Source organism: Bubalus kerabau, chromosome 1, assembly GCF_029407905.1.
Source record: "Bubalus kerabau isolate K-KA32 ecotype Philippines breed swamp buffalo chromosome 1, PCC_UOA_SB_1v2, whole genome shotgun sequence".
Taxonomy (NCBI): Eukaryota; Metazoa; Chordata; class Mammalia; order Artiodactyla; family Bovidae; genus Bubalus; species Bubalus kerabau.
Window position 1 is genome coordinate 243,089,664 of NC_073624.1, and position 20,056 is coordinate 243,109,719.

The following is a 20,056-nucleotide window of genomic DNA, read 5'->3' on the forward strand; positions in this document are numbered from 1 at the left end:
TTGAACCATTTTCTCTTGCTGTCTCTTACAGCAAGAATCCACCTCGCAGGTGGATTCTTTACCACTGGCACCATCTGGGAAGCCCTAAACGTGTTAAAGACCTAAATATAAGTCCTAAAATAATAAAAACTCCTCCTAGAAGAGAACACAGACAGAACATGCTTTGACCTGAATCAGACCAATATTTGTTTGGACCCATCTCCCAAGGCAAAATAAACAAAACAAAAATGAACAAATGGGACTTAATGAAATTAAAAATCTTTTGCACAGCAAAGGAAATCATCTACAAAAAAAGAAGTCAGCCTACTGAATGGGAGAAAAAAATTACAAATAATATGACCAATAAGGGGTTAATATCCCAAACATATTAATACAAAGAAGTCATATAGCTCAGTATCTAAAGAAAAAAACATCTGGTCAAAATGGGCAGAGGACCTGAATAAGCATTTTTCCCAAAATGACATACAGATGGCTCACAGGCATAATAAAAGGTACTCAGTATCACTAATCATACTGCCGCTGCTCTGCTAAGTCACTTCAGTTGTGTCCGACTCTGTGCGACCCCATAGACGGCAGCCCACCAGGCCCCTCCGTCCCTGGGATTCTCCAGGCAAGAACACTGGAGTGGGTTGCCATTTCCTTCTCCAATGCACGAAAGTGAAAAGTGAAAGTGAAGTCGCTCAGTCGTGTCCGACTCTTCCCGACCCCATGGACTGCAGCCCACCAGGCTCCTCCGTCCATGGGATTTTCCAGGCAAGAGTACTGGAGTGGGGTGCCATCACCTTCTCCGTCACTAATCAAAAGGGAAAAGCAAAGCAAAATCACAATGAGATATCACGTCTCACCTGTCAGACTGACTATCTTTGAAAAGTCTACAAATAACAAATGTTGGCCAGGATGTAGAGATGGCTGGTTGAGGAACACTATGGGACCCTGGGGATTTCCTTGGTAACTCAGGTGGTAAAAACTCAGCCTGCAATACGGGAGACCCAGATTCAAACCGTGGGTTGGGAAAATCCATTGGAGAAGAAACTGGCAACCCACTCTAGTATTCTTGCCTGGAGAAGCCCATGGACAGAGGAACCTGGTGGGCTATGGTCCATTGGGTCACAAAACAGTGGGATATAACTGAGTGACTAGTGGTTTCACTTCACTTTTTCAGGGGGCCCCAGGGCTGGTGCTGGCTTACTGGTGGGCAGAGTCAGGGTCTCAAAGACTCTGCGCTACTGCCCACCCACTGGCAGGTGAAGCCAGGTCCTGGGGTTAGTGCCAGACCACTGGCAGCAGAGCTGTTTCCTAGGGTCTGGCTGCAAGTCTGGGATCCCAGAGCCCTTTTCAGATTGTTCCTTGGATCAGAGTTGGGTGAGTTGGGTCGGGGTGGGGAGATAGTTGCTGATGTAGTTGAGTAAGGGATAGGAGGGGTCCGGAAGTTTGGGATGACCTACTAGTGGGCAGGGCCAGGGCCCAACAGGCCCCAGGGTAGGGTCTGACCTGTGTGGCCGGTCCTAGTTTTCTTGCTTCTGGCGCCTGTCCCCTGGTAGAATGAGCTGGGGCTTGGCCTTCATGTGCAGCCATCACATGTCCAGGGGCGTGTTTGCTGATGGGAGGGTCTGTGTTCGGCCCCTTTAGTTGTGTGACTTGAGGCATCCCACCACCTGTGGTGCTGCGGGGCGGGACCAGGTGTAGTGTTGATGCTAACGAGTCAATATGGCCACCGCTGCTTTCCTGAAATTGAATGTTCCCAGGGTGAGTGACAGCCTCCCGCCTCTCCAGGAGGCTCGCTAAGACCAACAGGTAGGTCTGGCCCAGCCAGGCTCCTATCACATGACTGCTTTTGCCCTGGCGTTTTGTGTGCGCCATTCAGACTGAAGTCTCTGTTTTCGCTCTGTCCTGGGAGGCTCCGGCAGTTAAGCTGTGCTGAGCTTCAAATCCGAATGCTCTAGGGGCTTATCTTCCTGGTGTCGGACCCCTGGTCTGGGGAGCCTGACATGGGGCTCTGAACTCCCACTCCTAAGGGGAACCTCAGCTTTAGAATCATTCTCCAATGCATGTGTTGCCCACTTGGAGTGGGGGATGGGATTTGATTACATCACAGGTCCACTCCTCCGATGGTCTCCTTGTGTGCGTATGTTCTAAGTTGCTTCAGTCCTATCTGACTCTGTGTGACCCTATAGTCTGTAGCCCGCCAGGCTCCTCTGTCCGTGGGATTCTCCAGGCAAGTGCGTTGCTATGCTCTCCTCCAGAGGATCTTCCCAAGCCTGGGATGGAACCCAGGTCTCCTGCAACTCCTGCATTGCAGGCTGATTCTTTACTGCTGAGCCACTGAGGAAGCCCACATAGTCTCATTGCTGTTCCTTCTTTATATTGGAGAAGGTCTTTTCTGGTAGGTTCTCATCTTTTTCATCAGTGGTTGTTCTGCAGACCGTTGTGGTTTGGGTGTGCTTGTGAGAGGAGGTGAGCTCAGCATCTTTTTCTGCCATCTTGGTTGTTCTTGAGGATGTGGAAAAAAGGGACTTCTTTTACGCTCTCAGTGGGAATGTAAATTGGTGCAGCCACTATGGAAAATAATATGGAGCTTCCTCAAAAAAAAAAAAAATAGAACTACCATATAATCCAGCAATTCCACTGCTGGATATATATCCAAAGAAAATGAAAACTGATTTGAAAAGATACATGTGCCCCAATGTTCCTAGCAACATTATTTATCATATCCAAGATACAGAAGCAACCTCAGTGCCCATCAATAGATCAATGGGTGAAGATGTGGCAAACACACACACACACATACACACATGTACTGGACTATTATTCAGCCATTCTTCCACTTGCATTTGCAACAATGTGGATGGAGCTAGTATAATGCTAAGTTAAACAAGTCACATAGAGAAAAACTTTGTTATCACATGTATGTGGAATCTAAAAAGTAAAATGAATATGCATAACAAAACAAAGACTCACAAGTATAGAGAACAAACTAGGGGTTTATAGTAGACAGAGGGATGTGGGGAGGGGAGAGATAGAGGTATGGGATTAAGAAGCATAAACTACTATTTATAAAATAAATAAGCAGCATGACTATATTGTCAACACAGGGCATTATAGACTTTATTTTATAATAAAGTTACTTTAAAATTTTATTTTTTTAATTTATTTGGCTGCTCCAGGTCTTTGTTGTCACATGCAGGATCTTTAATTGCAGCATATGGTATCTAGTTCCCTGACCAGGGATCAGTCTGGGCCCCCTGCATTAGGAGCACAGAATCTTAACCCCTGGACCACCAGGGAAGTCCTTATTTTTTAATACTTTAAATGGAGTATAACCTATAAAAATATTAAATCACTATATTGTATATCTGAAACAAATAATATTGTAAATCAACTATACTTCAAAAAAAAAAAAAAACAGTTCTCCATTGGAAATGGACCTAAAAAGTTGAATGCTTTGGAAAACTATTTAAGAGGATTTAGACCTCCCCTCCACCCTTGTGGCTCAGCTAGTAAAGATTCCGCCTGCAATGCAGGAGACCTGGGTTCGATCCCTGGGTTGGGAAGATCCCCTGGAGAAGAGAAAGGCTATCCATTCCAGTATTCTGGCCGTGAGAACTCCATAGACTATATAGTTGCAAAGCCCATGGGGTTGCAAAAAGTCAGACATGACTGAACGACTTTCACTTTCCACCCTAGATCTCATTACTCACATTCTCCCTCTCCCTGATTCACTACATCTGCAAGCCACCTCTCCAACCCAGTGGCAGACAGCAGATTTATTCTCTGGATGAATTCAATCTGGTAAGCTCCACCCTGGGGGACCAAGAAACAGGTGTGACAGCATCCCAACAACAGCAGTTTTAGGGTTTGAAAAATCCTAATAAATGACAACCTTCTTTCCTATCTGAGTTTAGGATAACCTGAGATATAGACATATTTCAGGTAGGTGGACATCAAAATATAAGCTTTATGATGAGCAGACACCACTTGGTGTCTTTGGTAGGTTATGCTTTTAGATCTGAAACAAAAATAGGCTTCCTTACTTTTCTCTGAAGAATTACACTGACTTACCTACTTTATCAATTCAGAACTTTGAAGCTCTTGGCTTCCCCTGTAGACTCCTCCACTGTGAAATTTATGGCACAGAAAACCTGAGGTTGCTTGTGGTCAGGCTGGCTCCCAAAGGATAGAGAAGAAGGGGTGGTGCTGGGCACAGTTGGTTCCCTCTGATATGTTCCCTAATCAGATAATGGAATGAGTGAGAGTTGGGGAGAGACACCAGAAAGGTCTGCCTTTTTATAGGGGAACCCACCAAACGACATTGCAGGCAACATAAAGTAAAAATACTGTACCTTGGGACATCCCCAGCCTTTTCTTCTGCTCATTCCCTGAAAGGCTGGCATCCAGGCATGGAGTGGCACCCTCAGGTTCCACTTCCAGCCAATTCATTCTAGGTTGGATTGAATAACTTTTCTCTAGAGATATACCCATACTTGAATGAACATTTCCAGAGACATGAATAATTTTCACTATAAAATTCTTAACACATAACCATTTATTTCTTCTTTTGTGTGTGTGTGTGTTTTGTTTGTTTATTTCTTAACATCGAGAGCCAGTTGAGGGCCTTAGGCTGAAACTCATTCCATTTTGACATTACTTTTTTTTTTTTAATAAGACTTAAATGTAATTCTTATTTATACTGGGTTACGTTTTTCTTCTGCTATAGCTCAATGCTACTCTGCTAACTTTGCACCATCTCCATGCCCTATTCCTTTCAAGAATTCATCATTCCTCGCCCACAATGCCATGATAGCCTCCTTAACTGGGCTTCTAGCCTCCACAATGGTCCATTTTCTGGGGACTGCACACACGGCTTTTTTTTTTTTTTTCCCGAAACTTGAATCTGCCTCTGCAATTGTGATATATTGATTGCCATTTACAGAACTTTACAGAACACCCAGAAATCCTTTCTACTCCATATATCATTTGTCTCTGCTTGTTTGCTTGCTTTCTTGCCTCATTTCTATTCCTTATTTCAAAAGTAATACATGTTTATTATAGAAAATATTGAAAGACAGATTATCAAAAAGAAAATAAAGTTACCCATACTGGCACCACACAGATTGAGGTGAACCACTTTGAATACTTTGGTATCATTTTTCCATTAGCATCAGATCTTGACTTTGCCTTTCTATCTACATTAACTTGGTCATAAGAACCTGTTTACTAAGAAGGCATTTTGATCTTATCACTCAATTGCTTTTCGTTTTGAAAAATAGCATGGATGTTTCCAGTACAGTTTGCCACTTCCTCCTCCAGGGGATCTTCCCCACCCAGGGATTGAACCTGTGTCTCCTATGTCTCCTGCATTTCAGGCAGATTCTTTACCCACTGTGCCACTGGGGAAGCCCCTGAGACTTAAAGTGCTCAGAAATACAAAGCAAAACTAGTACAATAATAATAATATTTATCCACCTTGAATCATAGTTCAGTATTAAAATGTAGGATATAGTTTTTATAAATTATCTGAGTGATAAAATACAAATCATAAATCTTTTATTTTGATCCTAGGCCATATCACTACATAAGAACATCAACCTAAAGTAAAATAGAGTAGTTAGCACTTCAGGAAGTAAAATTTGACAGAAATTAGAAAATCAATGTCAATACCATTTAAAAGTAACACTGACCCAGTAAAAGATGACTTTGCAGACACAATCAACAGGGAGTAAAACTTACAGTTTCTAAAACTGCTTGGTAAAGTTTTCATTGCCTAAAATTGCCAGAAGAATCAATTCTTACTAACAAAATGTATATCTGAAAAAAATTGTTTTTCTGTGGACTGTTTCCCTATAAGACTAATGTATTACCAATTTCATTTTTAGAAAATAAAATACAATGAAATGAAAAGAAACAAAAGCACAGAAACTACAATTAAGACTAAAACAAAATTCAGTAAATTAAGCAAATCTTCATTATAAAATGTATTAAACTGTCCTGTTCATACTAGTAATAAAAGAATTTTATTTACTTAACTGGGATAATATCAAAAAGCACATTTTGATAAAAATCCATTAAAGTTGGTATAATTGGGTTAACATGTCCCCTAATAGAGAGTGAAAAGGTTCTTGCTCAGAACAGCATGAACAAAATGACAGGGTCATGATTTCATATGCTGTTCGTTTCCCAATCACACTGGATTAAAATCATCAGCTGTACAATTAATTTGGTCTCCAATATTCATTAAAAATTATAAGTATTTTAAATATAACTATGCTGCTGCTGCTGCTAAGTCGTTTCAGTCATGTCCGACTCTATGCGATCCCATAGGCGGCAGCCCACCAGGCTCCCCCGTCCCTGGGATTCTCAAGGCAAGAATACTGGAGTGGGTTGCCATTTCCTTAGCTAATATATTTCACCTCTAGTCTTATTCTAGTAGACTTATTTAAAATACAGTTATATACTTTCATCTTTAAAAATCTAAAAACCATTTACTAGCTTAAGAAAGAAATGTTAAACATCTATGTGCCCTGCTCTGCTCTCATTCTCATAACTTGTTACAAAGAAAAGCTCCATCGTACTTCTGATACATGTCTTCCATTTATAACCATTCAAGTCTCCAGTCACACCTGAGCACAAGTCTTGCTCTGCCATTTATTAGTAGCAGTATCTTTTAAGTCACTAAAACTATTTAGTTCAAAGTATTAAATTGGGAGAATTTTAAATTGGGAGAATAATCTTATGTCCTTCGTGTTGCTGTATGTACCACGGAGATTATTCATAAAACTACTTAGCACTATACTTCGTTTATGGTACATAAAGTAATAATTGTAGAGTTATTACTACTGTTTTTGTCTTTAATAAAATTAAGATTAATTACTAAGTCCATACAGTGCCCTCCCTTTGAAATGGCTTTCAATTAGAGATTTAGGAGTAAAGCAGCTGAGGTGTTAGGATAAAATATAAAACTTAAAATCATATTTTGTAAAAGACACATAAAATGGCCATGCAATTACTGAATTGTTTGTATAAAGATACAATAGTATTTGTAATATATTGTGTACATTTTTCAAAATGTATTAATAATGAATTGACTTCATTTAAGACAGTACAGAAAAATATCTTTTTTTAAAATTTAAATTTATTTATTTTAATTGGAGGCTAATTACTTTACAATATTGTATTGGTTTTGTATAGAAAAATACCTTTTAAAAGATGATAGCTATAATGGAACAAAATACAACCTCCAGTATGCTGATACAGCATTCTCTATACCACTATAGGACAAGTGATGATAAAAGATTTATGCATGTTAGTACTATGACTCATATGCATGAAGAACAAATCATGTACTATCAAGATGTATGCTCAGGATACTCTTCCTATATTTGGACTGCTAAATATATTCCTGTTTATTTATTTGCTATTACACATTCTGCATGGTAACTAAATGTAATTAATCTTCTCATGCTTATGTTTACTCAGATTCACACTAAAGAAAAACCTTAATCAAAAAAGGATGACATATTATTAAATTTAGGCTAAGAACATTGGCAAATAACATTTTAAAGATTTCCAAATGAAGAATATGCAAATCACTGAGGAATAATTATTATGTAGTCTAAAATAAATTATGTTTAAAATCAAGTGGAATAAAAGTGACAGAATGCAAAGTTTTAAACCAATACAAGAAAAATCTTGTTTTCTGCAGTATTTGGACTTCCCATGCAAACATAATGTTAAGATGTATTTTACCAATAATTTCTGTAAAATCACATGTATTTTTCAAGGAAATTTTATGAAGCAAAAATTGCTATTTAATTTCCAATTGGTTTTCTTTAGGATTTTTTGAAGGAAAAAGTAGCAGAGTATCATCTAAAAAATGATGTTCAATTTTCTGGGTTATCTTCAAATGCAACCTCTAAAATTGGGTAGCTATAAAAGATATCAATGATATGTACAGATCTAATAAACATATGTCTAATATAAAGGTACAGCTATAATCAGGGCTACTGATCAATGCTTACCTCTTACTGGGTAAAAGGTCAAAGAAATGAGAAAAAAGAAACAGAAAGCAGAATACTTTTTTCCAGCTAAGATCATTTCAGATAGCTAGTAGATATAGTACATTTAAGCCTAAATATATTTAATATTGCTATTTTTTTTTATCCTTAAGTTGATTTTCATGGCATGACAGTGCATATGTTGGGTGACACAAATGCTTATGTAGCTTCTCAGCCTCTTCGTTCTGCATGTTTATTGATTCCAAAGGCTGTCTAAAACTCAATGTTTCAACATATTAAATTTAGTTTTAAATGTAATATAGATCCTTTGATATTTGCAATTGTAGCATAATTCCAAAATAGTTCTCAGGATCTAAATTTTCTCTCCTGCCCTAGACACATTTCAAAGAGTATTTCCTAATTATCTTTGGTGCTGTACTTATGCCTTTGCCCAAGGGGTCTCTCTCTATGTATGGATATCATATTTGGCATAATATTTAATGACATACTCTCATTTCTTCAAGTCAAGTTAGTCTTAATATCAGAACATATTCCCTTTTATAAAATCATGTAGATTTCTGAATATGTCAAAGCTCGCAGTGGCATCAGGCTCATAATTTTGGCTTTTTTGTGTGTCTTTTGAAGAAATTTTGAGAAATATGTGTAAATCAATTAGTGTTTTCTAAGCACCTGGTCAGGAAAAAGTAACATATATTATATCTGTGGAGAATGTGTACAGGTACATTCCCCATACTGTTTGAGTTTTTAAGCGAGGTATGTGTTTGTATGTGAGTGTTCTGTGTGTGTGTACATTTGTCTGTGGTGGGGAGCATTGAGGGTAATGGTAAGATATGGGCCCAGGAAAAATTCAGCTGAAGCAGTCCAAGGTAGACTAGAAGGAAGTGCCCAAAATGTGTGTTATCTTGGCCATATGAGCTCTGGGAATTCATATAAGAAGTTGAGTAAAGAGAGTTGTTCACATCTAAACTAGACATTGACAAAGAAACAGGAAAGATTTAAGAAAGCAGAGGGGATGATCAGCTTAAGCTTATAAAAAGAGAGGGATTTACTTTTCACATATTGGATTCAAATACTCAGACATGTTGGCTTTGTTCTCTTCCTCCCCAGGAAAGTGAGATAGTTGCCTACAGGGCAGTATCTACATTGAGAGGTTTAAGAAAAATCATACATTTAGACAAGAATTAGCAGTGATTGGGTCATGTGTCTATATTGAGACTAATAACTATAGATGGAAATTATGCTTTGATTGCCCTGGACTGAATCATATGGTACCTTGAAGACAAAAGTGGGCTCAGACCCATCTAAACACCCTCTTCCAAAAGAAGGGAGAATGAATGCTCGTGACTGAAATAATAAATAATCCAGTATGCAAAGGCTCATATGTAATCATCTAACACATTTGTTTTCAGAAACTTACAGGATAGGCTGGCATAATTAAACTACCAGCCTTTTACAGATTGTGCCACTGATGTTTACTTATGTACTGAAGTCACTCGGTTGTGCCGGACTCTTTGCAACGCCATGGACTGTAGCCTACTAGGCTCCTCCGTCCATGGGATCTTCCAGGCAAGAGTACTGGAGTGGGTTGCCATATCCCTCTCCTTACTTACATAAATTCCTATTAATATGTTTGTGTTATATATAGGGTTAATAATCACTTTTTCATACTGTTCATAGGGTTCTCAAGGCAAGAATACTGAAGTGTTTGCCATTCCCTACTCCAGTGGACCACATTTTGTCAGAACTCTCCACCATGACCTGTCCATCTTGGGTGGCCCTACACGGCATGGCTCATAGTTACATTGAGTTAGACAAGGCTGTGGTCCCTGTTATCAGATTGGTTAGGTTCCTGTCATTGTGGTTTTCAGTCTGTCTGCCCTCTGATGGAGAAGGGTAGGAGGCTTATGGAAGCTTCCTAATGGGAGAGACTGACTGAGGGGGAAATTGGGACTTGTTCTGATAGGCAGGGCCATGTTCAGTAAACCTTTAATCCAATTTTCTCTTGATGGGTGGGGCTGTGTTCCCTCCCTGTTATTTACCTGGGGCCAAATTATGGAAGTGAAAAATAGATTTAAGGGACTACATCTGATAGACAGAATGCCTCATGAACTATGGTCAGAGGTTCATGACATTGTACAGGAGACAGGGATCAAGACCATCCCCAAGAAAAAGGAATGCAAAAAAGCAACATGGTTGTCTGAGGAGGCCTTAAAAATAGCTGTGAAAAAAAGAGAAACAAAAAGCAAAGGAGAAAAGGAAAGATATACCCATTTGAACGCAGAGTTCCAAAGAATAGCAAGAAGAGATAAGAAAGCCTTCCTCAGTGATCAGTGTAAAGAAATAGAGGAAAACAATAGAATGGGAAAGATTAGAGATCTCTTCAAGAAAATTAGAGATACCAAGGGAACATTTCATGCAAAGTTGGGCTCAATATAGAACATAAATGATATGGACCTAACAGAAGCAGAAGATATTATGAACAGGTGGCAAGAATACACAGAAGAACTGTACAAAAAAGAGCTTCATGACTAAGATAATCACAATGGTATGATCACTCACCTAGAGCCAGACATCCTGGAATGTGAAGTCAAGTGGGCCTTAGAAAGCATCACTATGAACAAAGCAAGTGGAGGTGATGGAATTCCAGTTGAGGTATTTCAAATCCTAAAAGATGATGCTGTGAAAGTGCTGCTCTCAATATGCCAGCAAATTTGGAAAACTCAACAATGGCCACAGGACTGGAAAAGGTCAGTTTCATTCCAATCCCAAAGAAAGGCAATGCCAAAGAAAGCTCAAACTACCACACAATTGCACTCATCTCACAGGCTAGCAAAGTAATGCTCAAAATTCTCCAAGCCAGGCTTCAGCAATACGTGAACCGTGAGCTTCCAGATGTTCAAGCTGGTTTTAGAAAAGGCAAAAGAGATCAAATTGCCAACATCTGCTGGATCATGGAAAAAGCAAGAGTTTCTAGAAAAATAGCTATTTCTGCTTTATTGACTATGCCAAAGCCTTTGACTGTGTGGATCACAATAAACTGGAAAATTCTGAAGGAAATGGGAATACCAGCCCACCTGACCTGTCTCTTGAGAAATCTGTATGGAGGTCAGGAAGCAACAGTTAGAACTGGACATGGAACAACAGACTGGTTTCAATTAAGAAAAGGAGTACATCAAGGCTTTATATTGTCACCCTGCTTGTTTAACTTATATGCAGAGTACATCATGAGAAACACTGGGCTGGAGGAAGCACAAGCTGGAATTAAGATTGCTGGGAGAAATATCAATAAACTCAGATATGCAGATGACACCACCCTTATGGCAGAAAGTGAAGAAGAACTAAAGAGCCCTTTGATGAAAGTTAAATAGGAGAGTGAAAAAGTTGGCTTGAAGTTCAACATTCAGAAAACAAAGATCATGGCATCCGGTCCCATTACTTCATGGCAAATAGATGGAGAAACAGTGGAAACAGCGGCAGACTATTTTGGGGGGGCTCCAAAATCACTGCAGATGGTGACTGCAGCCATGAAATAAAAAGATACTTGCTCCTTGGAGGACAAGTAATGACCAACCTAGACATCATATTAAAAAGCAGAGACATTACTTTGCCAACAAAGGTCCATCTAATCAAAGCTATGGTTTTTCCAGTAGTCATGCATGGATGTGAGAACTGGAGTATAAAGAAAGCTGAGCACCATAGAATTGATGCTTTTGAACTGTGGTGTTGGAGAAGACTCTTGAGAGTCCCTTGGACTGCAAGGAGATCTGACCAGTCCATCCTAAGGGAGATCAGCCCTGAATATTCATTGGAAGGACTGAGGCTGAAGCTGAAACTCTAATACTTTGGCCACCTGATGCAAAGAACTGACTCATTTGAAAAGACCTTGATGCTGGGAAAGATTGAAGTGGGAGGAGAAGGGAACGACAGAGGATGAGATGATTGGATGGCATCACTGACTCAATGGACATGAGTTTGGGTAAACTCCAGGAGTTGGCAATGGACAGGGAGGCCTGGCGTACTGCAGTCCATGGGGTCACAAACAGTGGGACACGACTGTGCGACTGAACTGAACTGTTAGCTAGGACTCTCATCTTGTCAAATTACTACCTTTTTCTTTTTGTGGAGAGAACATTTATGATTTACTTTTAACAAGTTTCAACTATATCGTATAGTATTGTTAACCATAATCACAATGCTGTGCACTAGATCCTCAGAATTTGTTGATCTTCTAACTGGAAGATTTTATTCTTTAACTAACACTCCCCATTTCTCCCACTCTCCAACCAGCAGTAATCACCATTCTACTCTGTTTTGCTACAAATTTAGCTTTTTTAGATTACCCATATTGTTGATATCATATAGGATTGTGCATCACTGCCTTGCAACTAATCAGGGCCTTCCCAGGAAGCGCTAGTGGTAAAGGACTCAAATGCCAATGCAGGAGACTAAGAGACCTAGATTCAATCCCTGAATCAGAAAGATCTGGAAAAGGAAGTGGCAACCTACTATAGTATTCTTGCTTGGCGAATTCCATGGACAGAGGAGCCTGACAGGCTGCAGTCCTGAGTTGGACATGACTTGCAACTAAATCCAACTCTCATTTTTAGGCTTTCTGTAAGTTCCTAATATCTCTCATGTTATCCTGTTTTCCTCTTTGGAAATTACCAGTTTTTCCCTTTACAGTTTATTTATTTTAGTTAGAGCTTCTGAAGAAGAATGGGGGCATTCCCTATCAAAGATATCCTCTTTCTACTATATTAATAAATATGTGAGATGATGGATATGTTAATTAACTCAGTAGGGAGGAATCTTTTCACAGTGTATACATATATCAAAGCATCATATTATATACTTAAAATACTTTATAATTTATCTTTCAATTATACCTTCATAAATAAAAATAATATTTTCAAATATTTTAAAGAAATTATATAACACACAAGTAGAAAAGCATTCCTATAATCTCAATAAAGAAACTAGCTATTGAGATAAATTTAGTAACCTAGCAACATTAGCTATAAGATAGTACAATATTGTTACTGTCTTATTAATAACTTTGATTACTCATATTGAAAGGTTACAACATGCAATACATTCATTATATATGAGGCAAGCAAGGATGCCGCCAAAAACTCCAATATGCTGACATGACCTGATGTACTCAAGGTAACTCAACCAATCTATGCAAAAATCAGAAATGAACTACAGCTCATCATGAAGCCCTTATTTCACTAGACTATTGTCTCATAGCACTGGGTGGCATTCATCATGATGACACATTAGCCGTAGGCTGGACCAACGAAGTGTGACATCCATAGTGAAAGAAAAGTAGTGAATAAGAAAGAGAGTCCATTTATTCAAGTTATAGAGTATTCCTCTCCTGCAGTAACTCCACATTTACCTCTATGCTTATTTCACCCCACAGACCTAGTAGAGTAAGTGGAAACAAGATGGAAGAACAATATTTGAGGAAAGCAGCATCTAGAGTGACATATTTGACTCCATTCCTTCTTGTTCAGTACCCTGACAGAATGTTTGTTCAACACTGACCAAATGTGCTTTATAAAGCCATTTTCTCAGCACTCTATTATTGATTCTCTTTAATTAACATGAATAAAATGCACTTTCAGAGAAAGAAATGTATAAAAAATATTAAAATCTGACTTATTATCCTCTAATATTGCTCACAACCTCACTTATGACATTACCTATCTGCAAAAATCAAAGGCAAGTTTATTACAATGTATATTTCACAGCTCTCAATATTTAAATAAGTTGGAAAAGTAATTGCATTTTAAACAGTTGTTTGGAGGATGTAAAATACTAGTATTTGTGACCTTTACCTGTAGGAAAGTGACTTCATTATTACTTCATTTATAATAGACTGTCTCTACAAACATTTAATTTGATATTATATAATCTGAAATATTTTTATAAATAAATGAAAAGCATTTTTATAAATAAATGAAAAGCATTTTTCTTCTTGGATACTTTTCTATAATCTGTGTGGACAACATATAAACACATACACAGACATGCACTATACACATACTCCCCAGAATGAAAAAGTTAAATGCATATTTGAAATACAGACAAAATTTGTCTAACTCTTCTTTAATTTCAGGTTGATTCTTTTCAACATTTGGTAGCTCATCTTTCTATGCATTGCCTTCATCAAAACATCTTGCAATATGGTATCTGTCTACTACTCAAAAGCAAATAATTGTTATTTTCCCTTGTGCCTATTCTACCCTTTAATTAATTAATACAAAAGGAAATAACAACTATTTTTAGGTCCGTCATACTGTTAGCTCATATTGAATTAAAATCTCATCTACCTTTCTTTTAATGAGTAAACTTGTGAATTTCCTTTTGTCATACAAGCGTATATTTGTATTATCACTTAACATATTTTTTTTCTTAAAATGGTCAATTATTTTAATCTCTCAAGGACTTTTTTGTATCTGATTCTCCATCATTGTTGTTTCTTTATAATACCTGTCACACCAAGATTAAATAGGCAAGGTATCAGTGACCTCAGTCCAAGTCAATAATAAAATTTTGAATGTTCCTGAGCCAAAGAAAATGCCATAACATTTCAAGCTGACATTGACATATATCCATCACTTAAAGGCTATGAATTCATGCTTTTTTATCATCAACTATGAAATATTTCTATACCTGGTCTAATAATAGTTCTTGGAACTCTATCAAATGCCTTACTGAAATGCAGAAGCTCTATGACTTCCATTTATGAGACTTATGTATTGGGACAGGTACACAAATAGAATATTCACTTAGATTACAATAAATAGTTTAAAATTCATGACTATTGCAATACATTTTACACTAATTCTAAGCGACGTTATGAAAAAAAAGTTACCACATATCCTTTTTAGAATCTCTTCACCATCATACTTTTCTACATCACCCACTTAGGTCCATATTTTTATGCCTCATTCTGTTGACACCAGAATTTTAGATTTCATGGTTTAGTTAAATTTTAAGAAATACAGATTCTAGGATTAATAAGTTGAATGCTTTTAATTTTCTAAAAGGCTACAATAAACCTATTCACTTATTATAACTTTCATTTAATGAAGAATATTTTATGAAAATCATAAGCATAAGAACTTTAAAAAAGTAAATAAATTTGTCTTTATGAAAAGTGACTAAATATATTTATTTGTTTGTTTTCGCTGGCTGAGAAAATATTTCCACACACCATCTTTTGGGAACCACTGATTTAGACCTTAGTGCCCATCAATTGAAAAGAAGGATTCCAGGTACTCAGTATACATACAGAACAAAATGCTTCATATCAGGAAGTGTGGTAGGTGCTAGAGAGATAGAGAATTTCTTAAGTTGTGCTTAATTGAAGATAACAGACAGGCAAGTAGGAAATCAATTGTCATATGGACTGATGGTGAGTGTTATGACAGCAACAACATAGGGAGCTGTAGGAACATACTTGAGTGAGGGCTCCCATACTGATCTTGAACACGCCAGAGAACCCTTCCCAGAGAGACTGAGGGCTTCATAATGATGATCATGAAAATGACTAGGGCTTCCCTGGTAGCTCAGCTGGTAAAGAATCCACCTGCATAGCAGGAGACCCTGGTTTGATTTCTTGGTTGGGAAGATCTGTTGGGAAAGGGATGGGCTACCCACTCCAGTATTCTCAGGCTTCCCTGGTAGCTCAGATGGTAAAGAATCCACCTGCAACATGGGAAAACTGGGTTGAATCCCTGGGTTGAAACGATCCCCTGGAGGAGATTGTGGCAACCCACTCCAGTATTCTTGCCTGGAGAATCGCCATGGATGGAGGAGCCTGATGGGCTACAGTTCTTGGGGTCTCAAAGAGTCAGACACAACTGAGAGACTAAGCACAGCATATGATGATGATGATAATAGAGAGCAATAAAGAAGGAGGGGAATGATACAGAGAAGGAAGTTTGTCCAGATATTGGGAACAAGTAGTGAGGCCAGGAATTGAGAGGAAAAACTGGAATTTTATAGTAACCACAATTAATTTAGAATAAAGAACAGAATCCAAGGATAAGATTGATGAGACATGAAAATAGAGATGTTCTCTATTGAATATTCTCTATACTCTATTGAAGACAACAATGCCTATTTCCTATTTCGTTTTATTTCGGGTTTTGCAGCCATTATTTATTCAAATTAATTTAGTCCTTTTGAAAACAACAGAATGGGAAAGACAAGAGATCTCTTCAAGAAAATCAGAGATATCAACGGAACATTTCATACAAAGATGGGCTCGATAAAGGACAGAAGTGGTATGGATCTAACAGAAGCAGAAGATATTAAGAAGAGGTGGCAAGAATACACAGAAGAACTGTACAAAAAAGCTCTTCATGACCCAGATAATCATGATGGTGTGATCACTCACCTAGAGCCAGACATCCTGGAATATAAAGTCAAGCAGGCCTTAGAAAGTATCACTACAAACAAAGCTACTGGAGGTGATGGAATTCCAGTTGAGCTATTTCAAATCCTGAAAGATAATGCTGTGAAAGTGTTGCACTCAATATGCCAGCAAATTTGAAAAACTCAGCAGTGGCCACAGGACTGGAAAAGGTCAGTTTTCATTCCAATCCCAAACAAAGGTAATGGCAAAGAATGCTCAAACTACCGCACAATTGCACTCATCTCACACGCTAGTAAATTAATGCTCAAAATTCTCCAAGCCAGGCTTCAGCAATACGTGAACCATGAACTTCCTGATGTTCAAGCTGGTTTTAGAAAAGGCAGAGGAACCAGAGATCAAATTGCCAACATCTGCTGGATCATTGAAAAGGAAGAGAGTTCCAGAAAAATATCTATTTCTGCTTTATTGACTATGCCAAAGCCTTTGACTGTGTGGATCACAATAAACTGTAGAAAATTCTGAAAGAGATGAGAATATCAAACCACCTGACCTGCCTCTTGAGAAACCTATATGCAGGTCAGGAGGCAACAGTTAGAACTGGATGTTGAACAACAGACTGGTTCCAAATAGAAAAAGGAGTACGTCAAGGCTGTATATTGTCACCCGGCTTATTTAACTTCTATGCAGAGTATATTATGAGAAACGCTGGGCTGGAAGAAGCACAAGTTGGAATCAAGATTGCCGGGAGAAATATCAATAATCTCAGATATGCAGATAACACCACCCTTATGGCAGAAAGTGAAGAGGAACTCAAAAGCCTTTTGATGAAAGTGAAAGAGGAGAGTGAAAAAGTTGGCCTAAAGCTGAACATTCAGAAAACTAAGGTCATGGCATCTGGTCCCATCACCTCATGGGAAAAGGATGGGGAAACAGTGGAAAACAGTGTCAGACTTTATTTTTCTGGGCTCCAAAATCACTGCAGATGGTGACTGCAGCCATGAAATTAAAAGACTCTTACTCCTTGGAAGGAAAGTTATGGCCAACCTAGATAGCATATTCAAAAGCAGAGTCATTACTTTGCCAACAAAGTTCCATCTAGTCAAGGCTATGGTTTTTCCTGTGGTCTTGTATGGATGTGAGTGTTGGACTGTGAAGAAAGCTGAGTGCCGAAGAACTGATGCTTTTGAACTGAGGTGTTGGAGAAGACTCTTGAGAGTCCCTTGGACTGCAAGGAGATCCAACCAGTCCATTCTAAAGGAGATCAGCCCTGGGATTTCTTTGGAAGGAATGATGCTAAAGCTGAAACTCCAGTACTTTGGCCACCTCATGCGAAGAGTTGACTCATTGGAAAAGACTCTGATGCTGGGAGGGATTGGGGGCAGGAGGAGAAGGGGACGACAGAGGATGAGATGGCTGGATGGCATCACTGACTCGATGGACGTGAGTCTGAGTGAACTCCGGGAGTTGGTGATGGACAGGGAGGCCTGGCGTGCTGCGATTCACGGGGTCGCAAAGAGTTGAACACGATTGAGCGACTGAAGTGAACTAAACTGAACTGATGATATTTAACAAGTACTTTTAAAGTGATTACAGTTATAAGACTCTCCAAGTGAGAGAGAGACGGAGAGAAAGAAGGAAGGAGAGAGGGAAACTAATTTAATTCTCAGAACATCTATGAGGTATGCATTTTATTATTTTCTTAGTGTTTATGGGGGAAGTTCAGTTCAGTTCAGTTGCTCAGTGGGGAAATCATGGCACAAATAGGCTCCGTGACTTGCTCAAGTGATACAGCTGGTGAGTAGCAGAACTTGGCTTCAAATCTAGTGTCACTCCAAAATCTATGGTCTCAAACATTGTATTAAGCCATAAATAATATATAATATTTCTATTTTGAAATTGAGGAACTCAGTCAAAAACCTTGTCCAAGACTACTAGGACCAGAGCTTTATCCACCACAGCTCAGCTTCTGTGTTGTACAACTAGAGGACAGTGGCTCAGACATTCAGAAGCCAAACTGTCAGTGTTCATATCTCAACTCTACTGCTTGCTAACTGCTATTTACTAGCTGTGTCACAACGGAAGAGCTTCTTCGCCTTCCTATGTATCAGTTTATTCTTCCATAAAAATTCAGTAGTAAAATTCTTGCTGTATAGTGTTGCTAGGAGTAAAGGAATTACTTCTTCTAAAATATAATACTTTAGGAGACAGCACAATTAATAATGCTCAATAAGGATCATGTATTATAATTTTTATACTGCTTCCTGATCACAACATATTGAAACAATTCATAATGACAAGAGTAAATAAGCAAAATTATCTTGTGGCTTTCTAGAGCATAAAATGGAATACTAATCATTTTAATATTAAATTAATTATATGTTAAAATATGTCTTGTTATTTGAATGTTAGAAAAAGGACATAGAGATATTAGTTTTAGGTTGGGGATATTAAAGAGATTCCCTGTCTTTTATTGTAAAGAATATAATCAATCTGATTTTGGTATTGGCCATCTGGTGATGTCCTTGGGTAGAGTCATCTCTTGTGTTCTTGGAAAAGGGTGTTTGCTATGACCAGTGCATTTTTGGCAAAACTCTGTTAGCCTTTGCCCCACTTCATTTTGTTCTCCAAGGCCAAACTTGCCTGTTACTCCAAGTATCTCTTGACTTCTTACTTTTGCATTCCAGTCCCCTATGATGAAAAGGATATCTTTTAGGGGTGTTAGTTCTAGAAGGTCTTGTAGCTCTTCATAGAACCATTCAGCATCTTCAACATTAGTGGTTGGGGCATAGACTTGGATTACTGTGATACTGAATGGTTTGCCTTGGAAATGAACAGAGATCATTCTGTCATTTTGGAGATTGCATCCAAGTACTGCATTTCAGACTCTTTTTTTGACTACGAGAGCTACTCCATTTCTTCTAAGGGATTTTTGCCCACAGTAGTAGATATAATGGCCATCTGAATTAAATTCACCTCAACAGTGGCCACAGGACTGGAACAGGTCAGTTTTCACTCCAATCCCAAAGAAAGGCAATGCCCAAAAATAGTCAAACTACTGCACAGTTGCCTTCATCTCACATGCTAGCAAAATAATGCTCAAAATTCTTCAAGCTAGGCATCAACAGTACGTAAACTGTGAAATTACAGATATTCCAGCTGGATTTAGAAAAGGAAGAGGGAACCAGAGATCAATTGCCAACATCTGTTGGATTGTAGAAAAAGCAAGAGAGTTACAGATAAACAACTACTTCTGCTTTATTGACTACACCATAGCCTTTGATTATGTGGATCGCAGCAAACTGTGGAAAATTCTTCAAGAGATGGGAATACCAGACCATCTTACCTGCCTCCTGAGAAATCTGTATGAAGGTCAAGAAACAACAGTTAGAACTGGACATGGAACAATGGACTGGTTCCAAATTGGGAAAGGAGTATGTCAAGGCTATATATTGTCACCCTGCTTATTTAACTTGTATGCAGAGTACATCATGCAAAATGCTGGGCTGAATGAAGCACAAACTGGAATCAAGATTGCCAGGAGAAATATCAGCAACATCATATAAGCAGGTGACACTACCCTTATGGCAGAAAGTGAAGAAGCACTAAAGAGCCACTTGATGAAAGTGAAAGAGGAGAGTGAAAAAGTGGCTTA

The 20,056-nt window shown here is 38.5% G+C and overlaps 1 protein-coding gene across 2 annotated transcripts in view; it reads left to right on the top strand.

The window, feature by feature from the left end:
- Nucleotides 1–1,742: 1,742 nt before the first annotated feature.
- Nucleotides 1,743–20,056, top strand: part of GABRG2 (gamma-aminobutyric acid type A receptor subunit gamma2) — a 248,991-nt gene continuing 230,677 nt past the window's right edge. The window contains exon 1 of one of the 2 annotated variants that reach the window (XM_055561939.1): nt 1,743–1,794. The gene's annotated coding sequence lies outside the window, so the exon portion shown is untranslated. The remainder of the gene's footprint in view (nt 1,795–20,056) is intronic. The other variant, XM_055561977.1, reaches the window with a different exon arrangement.